Raw genomic sequence first — 22,732 nt, 5'->3', positions numbered from 1 at the left:
TCTCTCCCCCTCTTTCTTAATTTTGCCTGAAGATCAATAGGATAGGAGGAAAAAAATCATCAGAACTTATTCCTCGGAAAAGCTATAGGCTAGCTTCTCCCACTCTAATCCCTGGAAGTGCCCTAGTCCTGCCCTCACCAGGCCAGATTTTGAGCTCTTTCTTTGGGACTGCAATACATTCCCTATTTGCTTCAGTTAGCCAATGTCAGTGCTTGTCACTTGTGACCAAGAAGCTATAGGCATAGGGGGTTTTCTAAACTTTTTGTGTGGGGATTTGGCAAAACCAATCATTGGTAGAAGTTTAGTTACTTAGCCATCTGTGTGTGACACCTGTAGAAACAGAGGGACAGGCACAGAATTAAGTGTAGATAAAAATAATTTAAAATCTGAATATAGGCCAGCTCATTTATTTTAGCTATTAAATAAACTGGATATAATGGCACAAATGAGCAAAAAAAAATTAGATAGTCAGCTTTTAAGAGAGAAAAGCCTCCAATGACCTCATAGCATTTATGGCCTGGAGTTAATAATAACTACAAAGTGCTTAATGTGTAGGTATAGGGGAGTTTAATTTCCCCCAACAAAACAATTTATCTGGATTTGCCTGATGGCATCTGACCTACTTTTCAACATTCCAGGCAGTAATTACCCAAAGCCCTCCCCAAAGTCTCAGTCTATAAAATCTTCCTTTTAATAAGATTTAACAAGCCTGTAGTGTGCTCTTGTAGCACTTTAAAGTCACAGTGGCACCCGGGCAGTGTTTTTAAAATATACAATGCACAAAGTGCGTTCTGGGGTGTTTCAGGCTTAAGAGAACACTGCAGAGATACAAACATCAGGTACCATAATCTGGAGGGAATTTTGTTGGGATGTGGGGAGGAAAACGGTGGTAGTGGTAGAAAGGCTCCTAAGTTGAATCAAGCAAACAAAAGAATACTAGGTGGATATAGGCAGTGGGTAACTCTGAAGTGCCTCATGGTCTAAAGAACTGATTAGTTTTTCAATTGGGAATAGCAGAGAAAAGGCTTAGTTACACCCAAAACCCCTTTCCATACATCCAGAGCTTCCACTTCTATTCCTATTTATGTGCATTGCAATAGGGATGACATAGTTGCTTTAACATGCCCCTTTTGCAAAATTAAAATAGTTACCTTCTCATAAGCTCAGAAAAGAGTTTGGAGAAAATATTTATTAACTGTTTCCAGAGATTCTATGTTTGCCAAACATTTCTCAAAAGAGAGTTTGAGGGGATCCCTGGGTGGCGCAGCGGTTTGGCGCCTGCCTTTGGCCCAGGGCGCGATCCTGGAGACCCGGGATCGAATCCCACATTGGGCTCCTGGTGCATGAAGCCTGCTTCTCCCTCTGCCTGTGTCTCTGCCTTTCTCTCTCTCTCTCTCTCTGTGACTATCATAAATTAAAAAAAAAAAAAGTTTGATGTGATTGGGGGAAATTTGGTAATATTTTCGTGTTCTAGAACAGCACTGACCAATATGGTAGCTTCTAGTCACATGTGGTTATTAAAATTAATTAAAATTAAAATTTTAAATTCAGGGATCCCTGGGTGGCGCAGCGGTTTGGCGCCTGCCTTTGGCCCAGGGCACGATCCTGGAGACCCGGGATCGAATCCCACATCGGGATCCCGGTGCATGGAGCCTGCTTCTCCCTCTGCCTGTGTCTCTGCCTCTCTCTCTGTGACTGTCATAAAAAAAAAAAATTTTTTTTAAATTCAGATCTTTAGACACACTAGCCAAATTTCAAGAGGTCAGTAGGCACATGTGACTACTATATTGTATAGTGACTACTGTAGTGGACAAGGTAGAATTACAGAACATTTCCATCATTTCCAACATCTCCACTACAGAGAATTCCTCCAAGAAGGAGACGTTTAATAGAATTGATTAGGCAGCAGTGTTCTACAATAAGAATTGTCAACAATTCTTTGTTGTGTTTTCATCTTCCTAGTCAGCAATAAGAATGGCAAAGAGATCTCATTTCCTAAAGATTTATGTAAATACCAGAGACTTCTGTAAAAATACAGAACAGTTAGTGATCTTACCAAGTTTGGAACTTCTCAAAAAAAAAAAGTAAAAAAAAAAGTTTGGAACTTCTCTTATTATTTTTTTTTAAAGATCTTATTTATTTATTCATGAGAGAGAGAGGCAGAGGCACAGGCGGAGGGAGAAGCAGGCTCTGTGGAGGGAGCCTGATGTGGGACTCCATACAGGGACTCCAGGACCATGCCCTGAGCTGAAGGCAGAAGCTCAACTGCTGAGCCACCCAGGCTCCTGAAATTTCTTTTATTAGTAAACATAATAATGATTACCTCCTATTACCCTCATCCTCCTAATTGGCTAGGGTGTTTTCATTTACTGACCCAAGAAAAGAGTACAGTGAATTGAAAAAATGAGAGTAGTAAATTTCATAGTGAGAATGAAGCCTTTCATGAGATTATGTGGAAAATTGTTTCATTGGCTGTGGAGATGATTCAGTATCCTTAGAAAATAAATCCTGCTGGTTCTTTGTGATGACTGACTCAGCGCACATTTTGCAGTTGAAGTATTTACTCAAGTGCCTTTTTTGTTAATAAAAGATGATACTAGCCTGGATATACAGGCAAGGCTTCTTGTGTTCACCAAACACATTCTAAGGAATCTGCCACCTGATGTATCACATGTAGGGCAATGACCAACCAGCCAATAATAGGTTCTCGATAAATGTTTCTAAAATTGAATTAAGAGAAAAAGTACAGTCCCTTAGAGATGATAGCCATTTTTATTTTTTTATTACAAAAAAGTCACTGAATACATTGGAAAATACAAAAAAAGTCCGAAAGTTTTTCTTTTGCTCAGAATTTCGTGTTCCTTAGTTATGCATAATTTTTTTAAAAATTGCAATTATGCTGCAGTTTGAAACTTCATGTTGCACACTGTGTAATTTGGTCCTCTGGCTAGACCTGATATGTATCGATTCTGAAGAGGTGGACTCTATGAAGGATTATTTGATGTGGGGAGGAGGCGAAGGAAATTCTCTTAAGTCCTCATCTCTTTCAACATCCTTCACTGGTACCTGTCTTAAAACAATTACCCCTGAATGGCATTTTAAGACCATCTTTTGACAAGGGAAAGAAAGGGTGTGGCTAATTTACACTGCCAATTAGGTCCCCGCGGGTAAAGGCGCAACCAGAGCAGATGTATGATGGGTATTGGGTGATGTATTTGTTAATAATAACAGCTGGGTGATGTATTTGTTAATAATAAATTTCCAGAGCATTAGCCCGGGATTTATATTTGCTTCATCTCCCCGCCACAGCTCCTGAGGGTCAGCCCCACTTCTTCCGAGTCGGGGTGTGGTGGGAGGAGCGCGAGGCCTTGCCCCTCCGGGGAGCGGTTGGCAAAGCCTGGAGCCGGCGTCTGTGGTCCAGGCGGCACCGGAGCGCGCGGGGGCGGGGCCTGCGGGGGCGGGGCCTGCGGGGGGGCGGGGCCTGCGGGGGGCGGGGCCCTGGAGGCGCCGGGCGTACGCCTCGAGTGCCCCGCGACGGTCACGTGCCGCACGGGCCCGCCACAAATAAGCCGGGCGCGCGGGCGCGCTCGCGGGGCAGGCGGGGCAGGCGGGGCAGGCGGCGCGGAGGGGCGGCGCCACCTCGCGGAGCCTCGTTCGGCAGTCTGTCGCTCCGCCCCGTTCCCGGCGCCGGGACCCCGGAGACCGTCCTTCAGCAGGGCCGCAAGCCCTCCGGTGGCGCAGCCGTTTCCTCGTCGTGGTCCCCGCCCCGGGAGCCCCGGGAGCCCGGGTGACCGCGTAGGTCAGTTTCCGTGGCCGGTTCCTCTGCGAGCGGGTCCTCCCCCCTCCTCCTCCTCCGTCCATGCCCCGGTCTGGTGCGCGGGGGAGACCTGTCGGCCCCTGGTCGGCCCCAGGTCGGGGCGCGGGCGTGCGCGGGCCGGGCCGTTCCCGCGCGTCGCCGAGGCCGGCCCGAGTGGTGCGCGGCGATGCTGGGCTCCCAGCCGCGAGTTGGGCTTCCCGCGGCCGCCGGCCGTCCAGCGCCGCCGCGAAGGGAGTCGTTCAGAGGGGCGAGGTGCTGGCGTTTGTTGCGCTTCCACTCGGGGTGCTGTCTTCGTGCCGGCGCCGCGTGCTCCCTCGGCACTCGGATGCGCCCCCGTCCTAACTTTCCGTCTGCTACGGGGAGGAGACGAGGCTCAGTGGGAGTCACGAGCCGTCCACGTGACCGCTCAGTACCTCGTGGTTAACTCGACAGGCGTGGAAGGGCTCCACAGGGACTCAGAAACCCTAGGGAAGATTGCAGCTGCACCGTGGGAACAGCGATTCACTTGCCCGGCGGCCCTTCCTGATGGGCAGAGGCGTTGAAACCTTTTTTTTTTTTTTTTTCTGATTTAGCTAATATTAGGTCTGCGGCGTCAAAGTCGTTGCTCTACGTACACTTAGGCTGTGAAGTTGAACTGTTGGCACTGCGATGCTGAGTTCATCAAGACCGCTCGAGTGTACCCAATTTAGCTGTTAGGCTCTTGTGGAGTTGGGGATACAATTAGCTTTAACATCCGTGATGTGTTTTCCCCGAAAGCTTCAGCCTTAGCATTGTAGTTGATGCGTTCTGGATAGAGTTCGGAATATCCTCTCCTCTTTGCTAAGCGTTTGGAATAGGATTTTGTTGACTTGAGGACTAGCCATATTCACGTTCTAACCCCGAGATCAACGAATTGTACGCAGCCAGAATTGGAGGTATAATTTCTGAATCACCCCCCAGTTGAAAAGAAATTTTTTTAAGAGACTTTACTTATTCACTCATGAGAGACACACAGAGAGACAGAAAGAGGGGTGGGGCAGACACGTAGGTAGAAGGAGAAGCAGGCTCCATGCAGGGAGCCCAGTGCGGGACTCGATCCCGGGTCTCCAGGATCACGCGCTGGGCCGAAGGCGGCGCTAAACCCCTGAGCTACCCCCGGGCTGCCCAAAATTTTAAAGATTTCTATGTTAATTACAGCATGGTTACAGAATCCACCCTCTTATTCCCTAGTTCATTCAGGAGGAAAATGGAGAAAACTGTCCGTGACAGTTTTAAAATTTATCACCTTTTTTGTTTTTTTCCCCAGACAGCATTGATATTCGAAGCAGGAGTTAACTGCCACAAGTTGAATAGATTTATCTGAAGCAGTTGTTGTAATTCTGTGTAGGCTTTTGCCAAGGTCCCTTTATCAGATGACGCCTGCTAGATATCTCAGCTGAATCTTGTCAGCGGGAATTTATGGTGGGTGGCTAATCCTTGTCTCTGGAGGCCCTCCAGTCTTGGAATTATTCAAGCAGTACTTAAACCTGTAATTCAGAGCAGCTAGGTGTTTCTACAAAAGCATAGATCCTCCACTCTTCCCTTAGGAGAAAGGGAAGTAATTGTTTCGAATCAACAGGAGAATACAGCCAGTTGTTTTTCTTTTGTTTTTTTGAGGGATAACATGGTGCCTGTTAAATACATTAAAATTTTTCTTCTCGTGGCTTTATTTTACTTACAGATACATCTGTATACTTAATAATCTTCAAGTTGGAACTCTGTGGCCCTTTCTTACCTCTTCACATTATGAAAGCTGAGCTTTTGTACGTTCTATGTATTCACTGAGAAAAGTAGGAGAAAGAAATCGGCTTAACAAATAACAGTAGAGAATGAGCTAGCAAGTGAATATGAGAATTTTGAAATGGTTAGGAACTGTGTCAATTCTTTCCAGACAAGTCTGATGGTGATTAGAACTTCATTGATGACTAGTAAATTCCTCCAGTTCCTAGAAAGAGGGCTGGTATAAGCAGCGTAGGAACCTAGTTTGACCAATTTTGCCTGAATTCATTAAGGAAGTGTTAGAAAAGATACTGTCGTGCACTCTGTACAGTTTATATTGATGATCATCATGTCATCTAAGTATCTTACAGGGTGCTCTTGATTCCTTGAAATGTTGGTTTTTCCCTTATCTGACTTATGCCACTATAAGGTGGGCAAATATAGGAATAGTTCTAAAGCTTTTTCATTGAAGTATAATTGACAGTGTTACTAGTTTCAGGTGTACATCAGTTATTGCACAATTCTGTACATTAAGATCTGCTTATCATGATAAATGCAGTTAACATCTGTCACCGTGCGTAATTTTAACACGTTTTATAAGAGGAACTACTAAGTTACTCATTTTGAGTTATTGTATTTATCAGCCAGCAAATAGGAAATTACTGTGTAGTGAAAACAGTCTTTAATTCATTTTCGGATCATGTGACAGTGGAAAGTTGTAACTACATGTTTTTACTTTGTTAAAGCTTTTCTTTAAAGAGAAACTTTGACTATATGGTAGATAACAGGTCAGTATTATTTATACCTAATTTGATTAAGTTGGGAAGATAATTTTCAAATGTGCAATAATCAAGATGGAAAACATTTAAATACTTTTATCTAAAATGTAAGGAATTTTTTTTAATTAAAAGGTAACAAGCTCCTTGTTGAGAATATTTTTACTGTCTAAAATTGGATTTATCAAATGTGTGGACTCCTCAGCCCTTTGCTTTTACAGATCCAAACTGTTAGAAACAGTAGTTCAAATCCAAATCAGGTTTGCATCTAAGAGTTCTTGGTTATTGCAGCACATAAAATGTATAGCAACCTGAGGTTAATTTAAACAATTTAGTAAAGCAGGGCCAACTTATATAGTTTTCTTTTTTTTTTTTTCCAACTTATATAGTTTTCAAATTTCTATTAACACTTTTAGCCAAATAGAGGCAAAATACACAGCAAGTAGGATTATTCTTTTATTATGTTCATCGGGCATCCAAGTCCATGTGTGTACATAACAAATATGAATAAGAGAAAATAGAGAAAAGAGAAAACATAAAGTAAATACTTTGTAATAAACATTTTTATATTGACTTCAATGGTTTACAAACTGTAGTGTGACATATTATAATTTTAGCTACTTCTCTATCATTTCTCCTCCAAAAAAGACAATGCTATCTGTCAGGGTGCAAACTCTTATTGGAAGGAAGTTGTAAAGTTTCACTGAATTAAAAATTAAGTGAATTTTAATTTAACCTTATATTTTTTTAAAGTTTTTTTTTTTTTTTTTTTTTAATGAAAGATACAGAGAGGGAGGCAGAGACATATGCCGAGGGAGAAACAATGTGGGACTCTATCCCCCGGCCCCAGGATCACAACCTGAGCTGAAGGCAAACTCTCAACCACTGAGCCACCCAGGTGTCCCCAAAATTTATTTTCTTGACATTGCCATGTTTTTACATAGTTACTTCAATTTTTAAATTTGTTCCTCACATTAAAAGAATACAATAATGGAAGAAAACCCCACACTGTTGAGCAGCTGGCTACTTTGGAATGCACTGTTTATTAAGTGCGTTAATGTTAGATTTAGATTGTAAATGTTTATCAGTACATTTAATTTTTCTCACTATTCAAATTCCTAGTATACAGTGTGTTTCAAATATTATTGTAATAATACCAAGCATAAAAGCAGTATCTAAGAATTTAAAAATCACAACATGTAGTCATGGTAAGTTTTGAATAATTAGGTTCCTTTTCACTTTGATGGTACAAAAGCTATTTGACAATCATAAGACCCGCATTTCAGAATCTTCCTGACATTTTTTTAATCGTGAAATACACTTGATATAAAATTACTTTTTTTCTTTTACCATGTTTAAATATACTAGTTACTGGCATTGAGTACATTCACATGGTTGTGCAAGTATTACACTATCCATCTCTAAAACTATTTCATCATCCCAAACAGAAACTGTGTACCCATTAAATAGGAACTCCGAATCCCACTTCCAGCTCCTAGTAACCATTATCCTATTTTCTATGTATTTGTCTATGCTGGGTACTTCCTAAAATGGAATCATAATGTTTGTCCTTTTAGGTCTTACTACTTTCACTTACATAATATGTTCAAGGTTTGTCGATGTTGTAGCACGGGTCAGAATTTTCAAAGCTGTGGCATAATCCATTGTATGTATGTACCACACTTTATTTGTCCATGGACACTTGTCACTGGACACTTATATTGCTCCCATCTCTTGGTTGTTGTGCAGAGTGCTGCTATGATTGTGGGTGAGCAATTATCTGTTCGAGTCCCTACTTTAATTCTTTTGGGTATATCGTGTGTCATATGGTAATTCTCTGTTTAATTTTTGAAAAACTGCTATACTTTCCTGAATTGTAGGGTGTCCAGTTAAATGTTACAAGTATGATTAAAGAAAGCCTGGATGTCTATGAATTTTAACTTTTTAAATACTGTTAAGAACTCAAAGGACAAATTGTTTAGTATTTTGAGTTTATGGTATTTAGATGAATTAGCTCTGATTGTTGAACTTTATTCTTTGATTTCTCCAGAAATTTTCTACTTTGATTCTGTAGAAATTAAACTTGAACAGTAAAATAGCAATTCAACTTTAAAATAGACCTCCAACTAAATTTAGCAAGTCAAGATTGTCCTTTAGGCTACAAGTTTTAGGGTCTTTGCCAAGATCTCAGAGTTGTGAGGGCTATGGAACTTATCCCCTGTATTAAATGGGCATTTAGTGGCATGGACTATCAAGTGTAGGGATCAGTTTAATTAATTTACATTGTTTATAAAACAAAATATAAATTTCCTTTCTGCAAAATAATCTAGAAGCCTACCTTCCTCAGAAGACTTCAGAGGAAAGGAAACAAGGCAAAATAGCCTGGAGTCTCCCAGTGGTTTTTTTTTTTTTTTTTTTTTTTTTTTTTTTAATTTATGATAGTCACAGAGAGAGAGAGAGAGAGAGGCAGAGACACAAGCAGAGGGAGAAGCAGGCTCCATGCACCAGGAGCCCGATGTGGGATTTGATCCCGGGTCTCCAGGATCACGCCCTGGGCCAAAGGCAGGCGCCAAACCGCTGTGCCACCCAGGGATCCCCTGGAGTCTCCCAGTTTTTGAAGCTCACCATATGTTTTATCTAGGTATCTCCTTGAAAATATTCTCTTGTTTATATAAAATCTCAATTAATTTTAAAAAGAGAGCTTAGAATTGCATAAATGTGAAAAGAGCAGTTGAAAACATCCTCAAAATGATGGTGAAAAATACCATTTGATAGGCTGTGGCTTAAATCCATTCTGATCTGGTGCATTCAGGAATTCTTTTTCTTTCTCTTAAACATCAGAGACAAAGCCGTTTTCTGAAGTAAGCTTATGATTCCAAAGAATGTTTTTTTTAAAAAGCTGTTCAAAATGCGAATTTGGATTCTTTTATTTACTTTTTTTCTAAAGTTAACTATTAATCTTAGGAATTAGTTTATGAATTAGAGACCCATCAAATTAAATAGTAATGTTTAGTAATCCTAGAGTATATTTTTAAAAGTTTTCTTTTTTGGTATGATTTTAATTTCCTGTGACATATAAGGAAAAAAAAAAAACCACCAACTTGAGGTGTCTGGGTGGCTCAGTTGCTTAAGCCTCCAATTCTTAATTTCAGCTCAGTCCTGATCAGGGTTGTGAGATTGAGCCCTCTATCAGTTGGGCTCCCCACTCAGCAAGGAGTCTGTTTGAGATTCTCCATCTTCCTCTGCACAGGTCTCCTGCACTCTTGCATGTGCACATGCTTTCTCTCAAATACATTTTTTTAAAAATTAAATTTTATTATCAGATAAAGGTGTACCACTTGTGACAAAAGCATTTCCTTTAGACCTTTCTATGCTTTGTTCTCAGAGAACTAAATCTATATCCATTCATCTGTCCATCTATTTAACCTTTGATTGCCTGTTGTGTTCTAGGCACCTTGCTAGGTACTAGGAATATAGGAATATAATGGAGAACATAATAGGACCCTTGTCCTATTCAAGTTTACAATGTAAGGGGTTGCACAGAAATGACCACATGAATTTGCCAGACTGAAATATGGCAAATACAGTGAGGGATCTAGTTGAGGTTGGGAATGGAGAGGGCAAGTCAGACCTCCTGAGAGATGTGAATAGTAATTGATTTGTATACTTGCCTTGCAATACTTATTAGTTCCCCTAGTTTAAGGCCTGGTTTTATTAATTAATGAGCCATCAAAGTTCAGGTCAATACCTGGAATGTGGTAAGCCCTCAATTAAGTGTTGATTCATTTCCTGGTGTGACACTAGTGATAGGTTGATAGTGGTCCTGATGGGGGTAGGGAAGCTGCTGCTTCTTGTGGATGTCATGTTAGACACCTTCCTCGCTTGTCGTTTCCTCACTCGTAGTGCTGATGATTACCTGGATGCCTGCCTAAGGCACATGGTTTTAGGTAGTAGTGAATATTCTAAAATTCAGGTCTACTCAGTCAGCAGCAGACTTAGTTATTCTCAAATGGAGAAACAAGATGTTAGGAATGGTTTCTTTGTAGCATAGTTGGAAGAAACATAAAGATGATTATACTGGTCAAGTTAGTACTGCTAGCATTTTGGGAAATTTACTCAGTTTTTAAATTATAGGAATTTTTAGAGTTGTGCTATTTTGACTGTGTTAGAGCCACTGAGAAATTATCTTGCTATAAAATGTATTGTTTTCAGCTCCTAACACTTATAAAATGATTTGTACATGGAAATAAGTTTTAAATGTATATGTGATTTAATAAACTTGTTTCTAGGGGGAGGTAGGAGAAAGTGCCCATTTCCTCCCTACCTCTGCCACTCCTTTCTAGGGTAATAGAAGTTTATAAAAGAAATGTAGGGAACATGCATTAGGGATTTATTTTCAAGGATATTAAGTCCTAAGTTTTACAGTCAGGAAACCCTTGGAATTAGCTAGGCCTGCTGATAGACTAATTAGTTTTGATGGATATGGGGTAAAAATTGTTTTGAAAATAAGAGAGTGTCTAAAGTTGCTTTAAGAATGTTTTTTTAGGGCAGCCCTGGTGGCTCAGCCGTTTAGCGCCGTCTTCGGCCCAGGGTGTGATCCTGGAGACCCGGGATCCAGTCCCATGTCCAGCCCCCTGCATGGAGCCTGCTTCTCCCTGTGTCTGTGCCTGTCTCTGTCTTTCGTGATTAAATAAATAAAAATCTAAAAAAAAAAAGAATGTTTTTTTAATCAAACAGGCATCTGCATTAAAAACTGTGGGAGTTAGGTGGAGAGCAAGAGTTTTTCCCTTTTTTTCCTGTTTGGGTGAAATTTAACTGGCTTTGTTCCCTTAATTTTAAAATAAAACTATTTGAATGTTATGTACCTCTATTATACCCCCCTCCTCTGTCCCCACCCTGTCTTAGAGTTCTCTCCAGTCCTGTTAAGATACCTAAGAATCTGTTTCTCTTTTGAGGAAATTGGTAGCCTTTGGACAGGAGCTCTTCCTGGGCTACCTAGCTCCCCCTCCCCCCCCCCCCCCAGCCCCTTAAGCACCATCTGCCCTGCCCCTGGCCTCTCTGCCACGCTTCTTTCTCTTGGGCTTTTCATCCACCTTCTTTTGGCCCCTCTAAGATCTTTTTAATCCCACATCCCTCCTTTCTCCTGTATGTCCAGCTTTTCCTGTATCTGGCTTTGCCCCCACAGCCTATAAACATGCCCAGGTATCTAATATCCTAAAACTGGAGCTATCACTAGCTCTTCAGAATGAAGTTGCTTTAAAGGAGTCTGGTGCCCTCTCTCCTTAATATCTCTCATTTACTTCTCAATGTACCACATGCATTTTTGCCTGCCACGTTCACCATCGTGACCTCTGATTTGCCAAACCAGCCTGTGGTTTCAGGCCTTGTCCCTGCACTTCCTTTTTAGCATTTCACACCCATCTGGCCCCTTTGAAACTCTGCCATCTCTTGGTATCAGTGCTATCACCCTCTTCTGTCCCTTCTCCAACCTTAATCCTTCTCTGCTAGATCAGAGCCCTTTGCCTCCTTCCCTTACATGCTGGTCTTCTCCTGAGGAGGGATCCTACTTGCCCCTATGACTTGAGTGACTGCTGATAACTTGGACCCTTTGAATTCTAGCCAGGAACTGCATACTTCTGCCCAAGCTGCTGCCTGGGCCTCTCCCTCCCTGTTTCCCCCAGGAGTCTCAAGCTCCTCATGACCAACATGGAATCATCACAGCTTCCCTGTGATTCCACAAGACTGTTCCTTTCCTGACATGTGTATGTGTTAGCAACTTTCTTTACCCTGCTGATCTTGGTGAACTTTCATTCCTCAAGTTCTGGCTGAAACATCCTTTTCTCTGGGATTCCTTCTATAACTGATGCAGATGAAGAACTAGTCCTGCCCTTTCTCCTGTATGGCCACTGCCCATTGCACACATTGCTATTCTTGGCACATGTCAGTATGATGATTGGCACATTCTCCCTGTTTCTGAAAGGCAGCGATTGTGCTGTCATTGTTATGCCTGCAGTGCCTATAGCAGCCTGTCTTTGGTAGTATTAACAACTGCTGTGCTGAATATGATACTACAGTGGGCTGTGTAAGTGGGTAAGATTCTTATCATTTTATTTTTTTCATCATGATAAGAGTACTCTTTAATCCCTGTCCCCTACTCCCCCACCTCCCCCCTTCTGGTAACCATCAGGTTGTTTTCTGTAGTTAAGAGACTATTTCTTGGTTTGCCTCTCATTTTTTCCCCCTCTTTGCTTGCTTGTTTTGTTACTTAAATTCCATATGTGAGTGAGAACACATGGTATTTCTCTTTCTCTTGACTTATTTTACTTAGCATTATACTTTCTAGCTCTACCATATTATTGCAAATGGCAGGCTTTTATATACATCTTCTTTATCACTGGAACTTGGACTGCTTCCACAGTTTGGCTTTAGTAAATAATGCAGTAAACATAGGGGTGCATGTATCCCTTTGAATCAATCTTTTTGAATCTTGGGGGTAAATACCTGGTAGGGTGATTCCTGGATTGTAGGGTAGTTCTATTTTTAATTAAGGATCATCCGTACGTCCTCCAAATGTACCAGTTTGCATTCCCACCGTAGTGCACGTGGGCTTCCTTCTCTCCACATCCTCACCAACACTCATTTCTTGTGTTGTTGATTTTAGCTGCTCTGGTGTGAGGTGATACCTCATTGTAGTTTTCATTTGGATTTCCCTGAGGATGAGTGGTGTTGTGTCTTTTCATGTTTGTTGGCCATCTGGATGTCTTCTTCGGAAAAATGTCTGTTCATGTCCTCTCATTTTTAATTGAAATATCTTTTTTGGTGTTGTATAAGTTCTTCATTTATAAATTTATTTAATCTCTGCATCCATCATGAGGGTTGAACTCATGACCCTGAGATTAAGAGCTGTATACTCCTCCAACTAAGCCAGCCAGTCACCCCTAAGCTCTTCATGTATTTTGAATACTAACCTTTTATCAGGTATGTCACTTTGCAGATGTCTTCTCCCATTCAGTAGGTTGTCTTTAGTTTTGTTGATTGTTTTCTTTGTTCCCAACACCATTTGTTGTCGGAGAGACTTTTTCCCATTGTGTATTCTTGCTTCCTTTGTCAAAGATTAATTGACCACAGAATTGTAGGTTTATATCTGTGCTTTCTATTGTGTTGGTCCATGTGTCTATTTTTGTGCCAGTACCATAATGTTTTGATTATTACAGCTTTGTAGTATATATTGAAATCTAGGATGCAATCCCTCCACTTTTATTCTTTTTCAAAATTTCTTTGGCTACTTTGATCTTTTCTGGTTCCATACACATCTTAGTCTTTGTTCTGTGAAAAATGCTGTTGGTGGTTTGCTAGGGATTGCATTAAATATGTAGATTGCTTTGGGTAGTACGGGAAGTTTAACAATATTTGTTCTCCTAGTCCATGAGCATGGGGTATTTTCCCATTTGTTTCTGTCCTCTTCAATTTCTTTGAGCAGTGTTTTATAGCTTTCAGAATATAGGTCTTTCATCTTCTTGGTTAAGTTCATTCCTAGGTATTTTATTATTTTTGTTGAAATAATACATGGGATTGTTAATTTCACTTTCTGCTATTTCATTATTAGTTTATAGAAATGCAGTGAACTTCTGTATATTGATTTTTGTATCCTGTGACTTTACTGAATTATGTATCAGTTCTGATAGTTTTTTGGTAGAGCCTTTAGGGTTTTCTGTATATAGTGTCACACCATCTGCATATAGTGAAAGTGTTACTTCTTCATTACCAATTTGGATGCATTTCATTTCTTGCCTCATTGTTGCAGGTAGGACTTCCAGTATTATATTGAATAAAAGTGGGAGGAGTGGATATCCTTGTCTTGATCAGGATCTTAGGAGAAAAGCTCTCAGGTTTTCACCATTGAGTATGATGTTAGCTATGGGTTTTTCATATATGGCCTCTATTATGTTAAGATGTGTTCCGTCTAAACCTACTTTGCTGAGAATTTTTATGAAGAACGGATGCCATACTTTGTCAAATTATTTTTCTGCATATAGTGAAAGGATAGAAACCATATGATCATTTCCCTTGTTGATGTATCACATTGATTTGTGAATGTTGAACCACCCTTGCATCCCAGGCATAAATCCCACTCGATTATGGTGTATGATTTAACATATTGTTAGATTTGGTTTGCTAATATTTCATTGAGAATTTTTGCATCTGTGTTCATCAGAGATAATTGACCTGTAATTCTCTTTTTTTTGTAGTGTCTTTACCTGGTTTTGGTATTAGGGTAATGCTGGCCTTATGGAATGAATTTGAAAGCTTTCCTTGTTTTACTTTTTGAAATAGTTTGAGAAGAATAGGCATTATTATCTCTTGAAATGTTTGGTAGAATTCATCTGTAAAGCCATCTGGTCCTGGACTTTTTTTTTTTTTTTGGTAGTTTTTTTGATTACTGAAGTAATTTCATTGTTGATAACCTGTTCAGATTTTCTATTTCTTGATTCAGTTTTGGGAGGTTATGTGTTTCTAGGAATTTATCCATTTCTTTCCGATCTTTGGCACTAATTTTTCATAATAATCTCTTACAACCCTTTGTATTTTCTATGGTGTTGATTATTCCTCCTCTTTCATTTCTGTTTTTATATGAGTTCTCTATGAGTCTGGGTAAAGGTTTATCAATTTGTTGATCTTTTAAAAGAACTAGCTCCTGGTTTCACTGACATTTTTGCTGTTATTTTTAATATTCAAATCTCTGTGCAGCTTTATATTTTAGTACACTTTTTGGTTTTGCTTCACAATATAATTTTGTTCTCTAAAGATTAGGTTTTATTTAACTTTTTCTCTGAAATTTTTTTCAAGTTGTTTTTTTCCCCTCTTGGGCTCTGGACTTTTTGATATTTTAGAGGTTTCATTCAGATGTCTTGTCACCCTTAGCTACTGGTTTTTAAGAGTGAGGAACTAGAAAGCTCATTGGAAATTGAGAAAGTAGGGGAGCCTTGTTCACTCCCAACTTTACTGTAAGATTCATCTGATTTAGTTTATTGGGAGCTGCTGGTGTCTTCTTGGAATATGTTATCCCTTAGGTATTGTAACCAGCTTATCTCCACCCCCTGGCTGGAGCCCTGGGTTTTTAGCATTAGGAATGCTGATGAAGGAAGAGGGGTGGGAGTCATAGTGCTCACTGTGCATAGGCTGCTTCTTCTTTTTTTTTTTTGGCTGCTACTTTTTAAAATGATCCTTTAACTGTCTTCCATCCTCCCGTCTGTAGAGCATTTCTTCTAGCCTTCCTAGAAGATTCATTTAACTAGTTCCCTATTGATGGACATGGACTTCTTAATACCCTTTTAAGCATTGTAAATAATGCAATCCTTATGAACATGCTTATAAAATAATCTTATGTCAGTATTTCTGTAGGATAGATTCCTCAAAGGAGAGTTGCTCTGGGAAAATAAATGGTATATGTGTATTTAAAAATTTTTTTTGAATTGTGAAATATGTGTAAGATAAAATTTACCATCTTGAAAATGTTTTGTACACTTCAGTGGTGGTAAATACATTAATAATGTGTCCTACCATTACCACTATCCAACTTTAAAATTTTCTTATAAAACTGAAACTCTATACCCAATAAATAATTAGCCATTCTCCTCGTCAAGTCCCTGGCAACCACCATTCCACTTTCCTTCTCTGATTTTGACTGCCTGTGCTCTAAGTACCTCATGGAAGTGGAATTGTACAGTATTTGTCTTTTTGTGACTGGCTTATTTCACTTAAGATCATGTCTTCATAGTTAATCCATATTGTAGCATATTGCAGAAATTTCTCCCCCCGCCCCTTTTTTTTTAAAGCTTTTATTTATTTATTCATGAGAGACACAGAGAGAAAGAGAGAGAGAAAGAGAGAGAGAAAGAGAGAGAGAAAGAGAGAGAGGGCCAGAGACACAGGCAGAGGGAGAAGCAGGCTCCATGCAGGGAGCCTGACATGGGACTCTATCCCGGGGCTCCAGGATCACGTCCTGGGCTGAAGGTGACGCTAAACCACTGGGCCACCAGGGCTGCCCTTCTTCCTTTTTAAACATTGAAAAATATTCCATTGTATGTATATACCATATTGTGATTAACTATTCATCTGCTGGTGGATACTTGTGTTGCTTCCATGTTTTAGATACTGTGAATAATGAAGTACAAATACCGTGAACATTGATGTACAAATACCTCTTTAAGACCTACCTTTCAGTGCCTTTGGGTATATACCCAAAAGTAGAATTGCCAGATCATAGGGTTATTTTATTTTATTTAATTTTTAATTTTTAATTTTTTAAAAGATTTATTTTTTCATGAGAGACACAGAGGGCTGCCCAGGTAATTTTATTTTTAATTGTTTAAGAAATCGCTAATTTGTTTTACACAGTGGCAGTACCATTTTACATTCCTGCCAACAGTGCACAGGATTCTAATTTTTCTGCCTCCTTGACAGTCTTTGTTTTCTGTGATTTTGTTTTTCATTGTACCCTTCTTAATGGATGTGAGGTGGCATCTCGTAGTTTTTTTTTTTTTTTGTATATTTTTTTTATTGGAGTTCGATTTGCCAACATATAGTATAACACCCATCAAGTGCCCCCTCAGTGCCAGTCATCCAGTCACCCCATCCCCCTGCCCACCTCCCCTTCCACTACCCCTTGTTCATTTTCCAGAGTTAGGAGTCTCTTATGTTCTGTCACCCTCTCATTGTAGTTTTGATTTGGATTTTCCTAATCAGTGATGTGAAACATCTTTTCATGTCCTTATTGGCCATTTGCAGATTTTTTTAAAAGATTTTATTTATTTGAAAGACAGCACAAGTTGGGGAAGGGAGAGGGAGAAGCAGACTCCCCTGAGTGGGGAGTCCAACATAGGGCTCTATTACAGGACCTTGATGATGACTTGAGCTGAAGTCAGACACTTAACCAGCTGACCCACCCAGGTGCACCCTTGCCATTTGCGTATTTTCTTTGGAGAAATGTCTATTCGAGTACTTTATTTTTGAATTGTGTTTTGAGTTTTAGAAATTCTGTGTATTTTGGATATTAATCCCTTATCAGATGTGATTTGGAAATATTTTTCTCATTTTGTGACTTGCCTTTTAACTCTGATAGTGTCTTTTGATGCACTGAATTTTAAAATTTTCATGGTGTCCACTTCATCTATTTTCTATTTTTCTTGTTACCCATGCCCTTGTTGTTCTGTCCAAGAAATCATTACCAAAATCGCTGTTATGAAGCTTTTGCCCTATGTTTTCTTTTTATTGTTTTATATCTTATATTTAGATCTTTGATCCAATTTGAGTTAGTTTTTGAATATGACATTAGGTAAAGGCTCAACCGAATTCTTTCCCACATGTATTTTCAGTTTCCCCAGCACCATGTGTTGATAAGACTGTACTTTTCTCATTGAATCATTTTGGCACTCTTCTTAAAAAAAAAAATCATTTAACCATATTTCTGGCTTCCCTATTCTACTCCATTGTTCAAAATGTCTATCTTTATCCCAGTACCACAGTATTTGATTATGGTAGCTTTATTACATGTTTTGAAATGAGGAAATAGGAGTTATCCAGCACTGCTCTCCTTCTCCAAAATTGTTTTGGCTATTTAGAGTTACTTGAAATTTCACATGAATTTTAGGATGGGTTTTTCAGTTTCTGCAAAAAACATTACTAGGATTTTGTTAGGCATTGATTGAATGTCTAGATTTCTTTGCATAGGATTGATATTTTAATAAGTTTTCCAATTCATAAATATGGGATGTGTTTCCATTTATAAAGATTTTTTAAAAAGTTTATTCATGAGAGAGACAGAGGGAGGGAGAGGCAGAGACATAGGCAGAGGGAGAAGCAGGTTCTATGCGGGGAGCCCCATGTGGGACTGGATCTTGGGACTTTGGCATCATGCCCTGAGCTGAAGGCAGATGCTCAACTGCTGAGCCAACCCAGGTATCCCTGTGTTTCTGTTTATGTATGTCTTTCATTTTTCTCAGCAATATTTTGCTGTGTTTACTGAAGTATTTTATTTATTTTTTTTTTTTGGTGAATTCTTAGGTATTTCATTCTTTTTTGATATTATAAATTAAATTATTTTTGTAATTTCCTTTTCAGATTATTTATTGGTGTATAGAAATGCAACTGATTTTGTATCCTGAGAATCTTGTATCTTCACACTTTCCTAAACTTATTTCTAAGAGCTGTTTTTATTATGGGGTTTTCTGTAATTATCCTCAGCAAACAGATCATTTTACTACTTTTCCAATTTGGATGCTTTTTATTTCTTGTCTAAATTATCTGACTAGAATGCCCAGTATTATGTTGACTAAAACTGGTGAAAGTGGGCATCATTTCCTTGTTCTGATTTTAGAGGAAATTCTTTCACCTTTGAGTATGATGTTTGCTGTGGGTTTTTCATATATGGCTTTTATTATGTTAAAATAGATTTTTATTTCTAGTTCTTTGAGTTGTTTTTTTTAAAATCATGAAAGGTGTTGAATTTTGTCAAATGTGTTTTCTGCATCAATTGAGGGGATTATGTGTTTGTTTGTTTTTTTCTTCTTATTCTGTTAATGCAGTGTATTACATTGATCAGAGTTCATATGTTGAACAATCCTTGCATTTCAGGGATAAATCCCACTTAGTCGTGGTGTATATTCCTTTTAATATTGCTGTGGAATTCAGTTTGCTAGCATTTCACTGAGAATTTTTCCATCAGTGTTCATAAGGGATAGCAGTCTGTAGTTTTCTTGTAGTGTTTTTGTCTCCCTTTGGTATTAGTGTAATGGTGGCTTCTTGGATAAATTACAAAGTGTTTTTTACTCTTGAAGTTTTTGGAAAAATTTGAATAAGATTAGTATCATGCTCCAGTGAAGCAGTCAAGTTCAGGGAGATCTTCTTTGAGAAATTTTTGATTACTGATTCAGTCTTTTTACTGGTTATGTATCTATTCAGGTTTTCCATTTCTTCATGATTTGGTTTTGGTAGGTTTTGTGTTTCTAGGAATATGTCCATTTCATCTAGGTTATTCAGTTTGTTGGTGTATAATTATTCACAGTACTCTTATGCTTTTTATTTCTGTAGGATTGGCAATAATGTCCCAATTATTTCTGATTTTAGTAATTTGATTTTTCTCTTTTTTTCTTTAGTCCAGCTAAAGGTTTGTCAATTTTGTTGATGATTCTGAAGAGCCAACTTTTGGTTTCATTAATTCCCCCCCTTTCTATTCTCTATTTTGTTGCTTTCTGTTCTAATCTTTATTTCTAATATCTTTGGGTCTAATTTTTTTTTTCTAGTTTCTTAATTTGCAAAGTTAAGTGGTTGTTTTGAGGTCTTGTTTTTCAACGTAAGCATTTTTGGCTACACGTTTCCCCTCTTAGTTGTGTCCCATGCGTTGGTACATTGTATTTTCATTTTCCTTCACATCTAAATATTGTCTAGTTTCCTTTGTGATTTATTTTTTAATCTGTTGGCATTAAAATATGTTTAGTTTCCACCATGTTGTGAATTGTCCACTTTTCCTTCAGTAATTCCCAACATCATCTCTGTTGAGACTTAATCTCTAGCATAACATATGGTCTATTCTGGAAAATGTTTCATACTCACTTGAGAGAAATGTATATGCTGTTGTCAGAATGTTTTGTATATTTCTGCTTGATCTAGTTGGTTTATTGTGTTAGGTCCTCTGTTTCCTTCTGTCTTTATTTTTTTTTCCTTCTGTCTTTAAAGATATTTAAGTTCTGTCAGCTTTTGTTTCTTATATTTTGATCTGTCATTGGGTGTTTGCAATTGATTGCTTATTGCTGTAGTAAATCTTCTATTAAAATATTTTTTTGTCCCTTGTACCTTTGATTTTGAATTTATTGTATCTGACATTAGTATAGTCACTCCTCTCTTGATTACTGTTTGCAAGGATTATCTTTTTCCATCCTTTAACATTCAATCGATTTCTGTCTTTGGATCTAAAGTGAATCTCCTGTAGACAGCATATGATTGGATCATGTGTTTTTATCCATTCTGCCCATGTCTCTCTTGATTGGAGAGTTTAATCCATTTACATTTAAAATAATTACTGATAAGGAGGAACTTCTGTCGTTTTGCTATTTTCTGTTGCCTTATAGCTTCTTTTGTCCCTCATTTACTACATTATTACCTTTTGTATTTAGCTGATTCATTTTGTACTGAATTATTTAAATTATTTTCTTTAAATTTGAGAGTTATTTGGGGGGGTGATCATGGGGATTACATTTAATGTCCTAAAGTTATAGCACTAATTTGAATGTATATTAGCTTAACTTAAAACACATACAAAAACCTTGCTCCTTTATGCTGTTCCCACCCCTTTTGGTTACTGATGTTACAAAAATACATTTTTATACACCGTATTCCCAAAACATAAACTAATGCATTAGTCTCTTAAATTACATAGAAAACAAGATTTGGAGTTATAAACTAAAATTCTAATAATACTAGCTTTTGAAACAGCATTTTTTCTTTGTGCTACTCATAAATCATGTAGAAAATAAAAAGTACAGCTATAAAGCATTATTATAATAACACTAGCTGGGGGAATCCCTGGGTGGCTCAGTGGTTTAGCACCTGCCTTCGGCCCAGGGTGTGATGCTGGAATCCCAGGATCGAGTCCTGTATCGGGCTTCCTGCATGGAGGCTGCTTCTCCCTCTGCCTGTATCTCTGCCTCTCTCTGTGTCTCTCATGATAAATAAATAAAAATAAAATCTTTAAAAAAAATAACACTAGTTGTTATTTGAACATGTATTTACCTTTATCAAGATGTTTATTTCTTTATGTGGCTATGGGTTACTGTCTAGTGTGCTTTTATTTTACTTTGCAGGATTCTATTGAGCATTACTTGAAAGGCAGGTCTAGTGGTAATGAAGTCCCCCACCTTTTTGTTTTTCTGGGAAGGTCTTAATTTTCCTCTCACTTTTGAAAAGTAGTTTTTTTGTTAAATATTGATTCATGGCTGACAGTTTTCTTTTTGTACTTTGAATATATTTGCTGACTGCCCTCTGTCCTCCAAAACTTCTGATGAGAAATCTGCTGTCATCTTACCCTTGTATGTGATGATTCAGCTTCTCTCATGCTGCTGTCAAGATTGTCTCTCTTGAAAATTAGATTATATAGTGTATATCTCTTTGAGTTCCCCTTACTTGGAATTCATTGACTTTCTCAGATGTTTGTGTTCATGTCTTTTATCAAATTTGGGAAGCATTTAGCTATTATTTCTCCAAGTATTCTACCCCTTGTTCTCCCTGTACTGGGACTTTCATGATACATGTTGATGTGTGTGTTGGTGTCCTACAGGTCCCTTAAGCCCTGTTCAGATCTCAGTCTTTTTTTCTTTCTGTTTGTTTCTCAGACTCCGTGGTCTACATTGCCCTTTCAAGGTCACTGAGTTTTCTGCCTGCTAAAATCTGCCTTTGAATCCCTCAAGTGAATTTTTCATTTGTTATTATACTTTTCAGGTCAAGAATTTCTTTGTTTCCTAAGTCGATTTTCTCTTTATTTGTGTTTTCCTCTCATTTATACATTTTCTTGACTCTCTCCATCTCCTTAGATCTTCATATGTCTTTTTGACATCTGTGTCTAGTATATTTGCCATCAAATCTTCTTCAGGGACAGTTTCTATTGATGAGTTTTTCCCTTTGAATGGGCCCTACTTTCCCGTTTCTTTGTATGCCTTGTAACTTTCTTCATTGTTGAAAATTGGACTTTGAATCTAATAATGTAGTAACCCTTGATAGCAAATTCTCCTCTATCCCCGAGGTTTTCTAATTTGTCATTGTGGTTTGAGATTGTTGTGGGCTGTTTTCTGTGCTGAGGATTAGGTTAGCCCGAACTGTAAATTCAGGGTCTTCTCATGTCTTTTCTGAGCCTTTTGGTGATCATGAGGAGTCATGTTCTAATTCACTTCATACATGCAGTTGTTTTTTGATGTGCTGGTCTTTAGTGTCTGGCTTTTAAAAGAGTAGAAACAAAAATGAAGGGATAAACAAGAGTGCTGGCCCTTTAAGTCCCCTGCAAGCTTAGCCCACTGGAGGGGATTGCAGCAGTGAGAGATGGTGCAACAGCAGTGACTGCTGGCTTCTGTCTGCATCTCTGTGATCAGAAGTAGCAGTGATCTGAGCCCAGATCTCCAATATTTGGAGTGCAGGGGTCTTTGTGTTCACTCTGGCTCTTACAGGCTGTTTCAGGAACACACGTAAAGAGAGATGGATAGCTGCTGGCTTGCTAAGAGTTGACACTGGCATAAATTAACTACAGTTTACCTTCTAATCTTGGCGGTGGTAACCCTTGAGAAGATCCTAGGGTTCCAGAATAGTTGCGTTGGGCATATTCTGCCAGTTGCAGCTACTGTCTAGGTAGGGGAACAGG

General features: G+C 38.8%; 1 protein-coding gene across 3 annotated transcripts in view; it reads left to right on the top strand.

Annotated features, from left to right (window-relative positions):
* Positions 1 to 3,643: 3,643 nt before the first annotated feature.
* OSBPL1A (oxysterol binding protein like 1A) overlaps positions 3,644 to 22,732 on the top strand; it is a 227,771-nt gene continuing 208,682 nt past the window's right edge. For 2 of the 3 annotated variants that reach the window (XM_077900285.1, XM_077900283.1), the window contains exon 1: positions 3,644 to 3,799. The gene's annotated coding sequence lies outside the window, so the exon portion shown is untranslated. Of the gene's footprint in view, positions 3,800 to 12,401; positions 12,421 to 22,732 lie in introns of those variants that run through there. The other variant, XM_077900284.1, reaches the window with a different exon arrangement.

Source organism: Canis aureus, chromosome 6 (assembly GCF_053574225.1).
Source record: "Canis aureus isolate CA01 chromosome 6, VMU_Caureus_v.1.0, whole genome shotgun sequence".
Taxonomy (NCBI): Eukaryota; Metazoa; Chordata; class Mammalia; order Carnivora; family Canidae; genus Canis; species Canis aureus.
The sequence above is the reverse complement of the archived record's forward strand: the minus strand, read 5'-3'. Positions and strand labels throughout refer to the sequence as shown.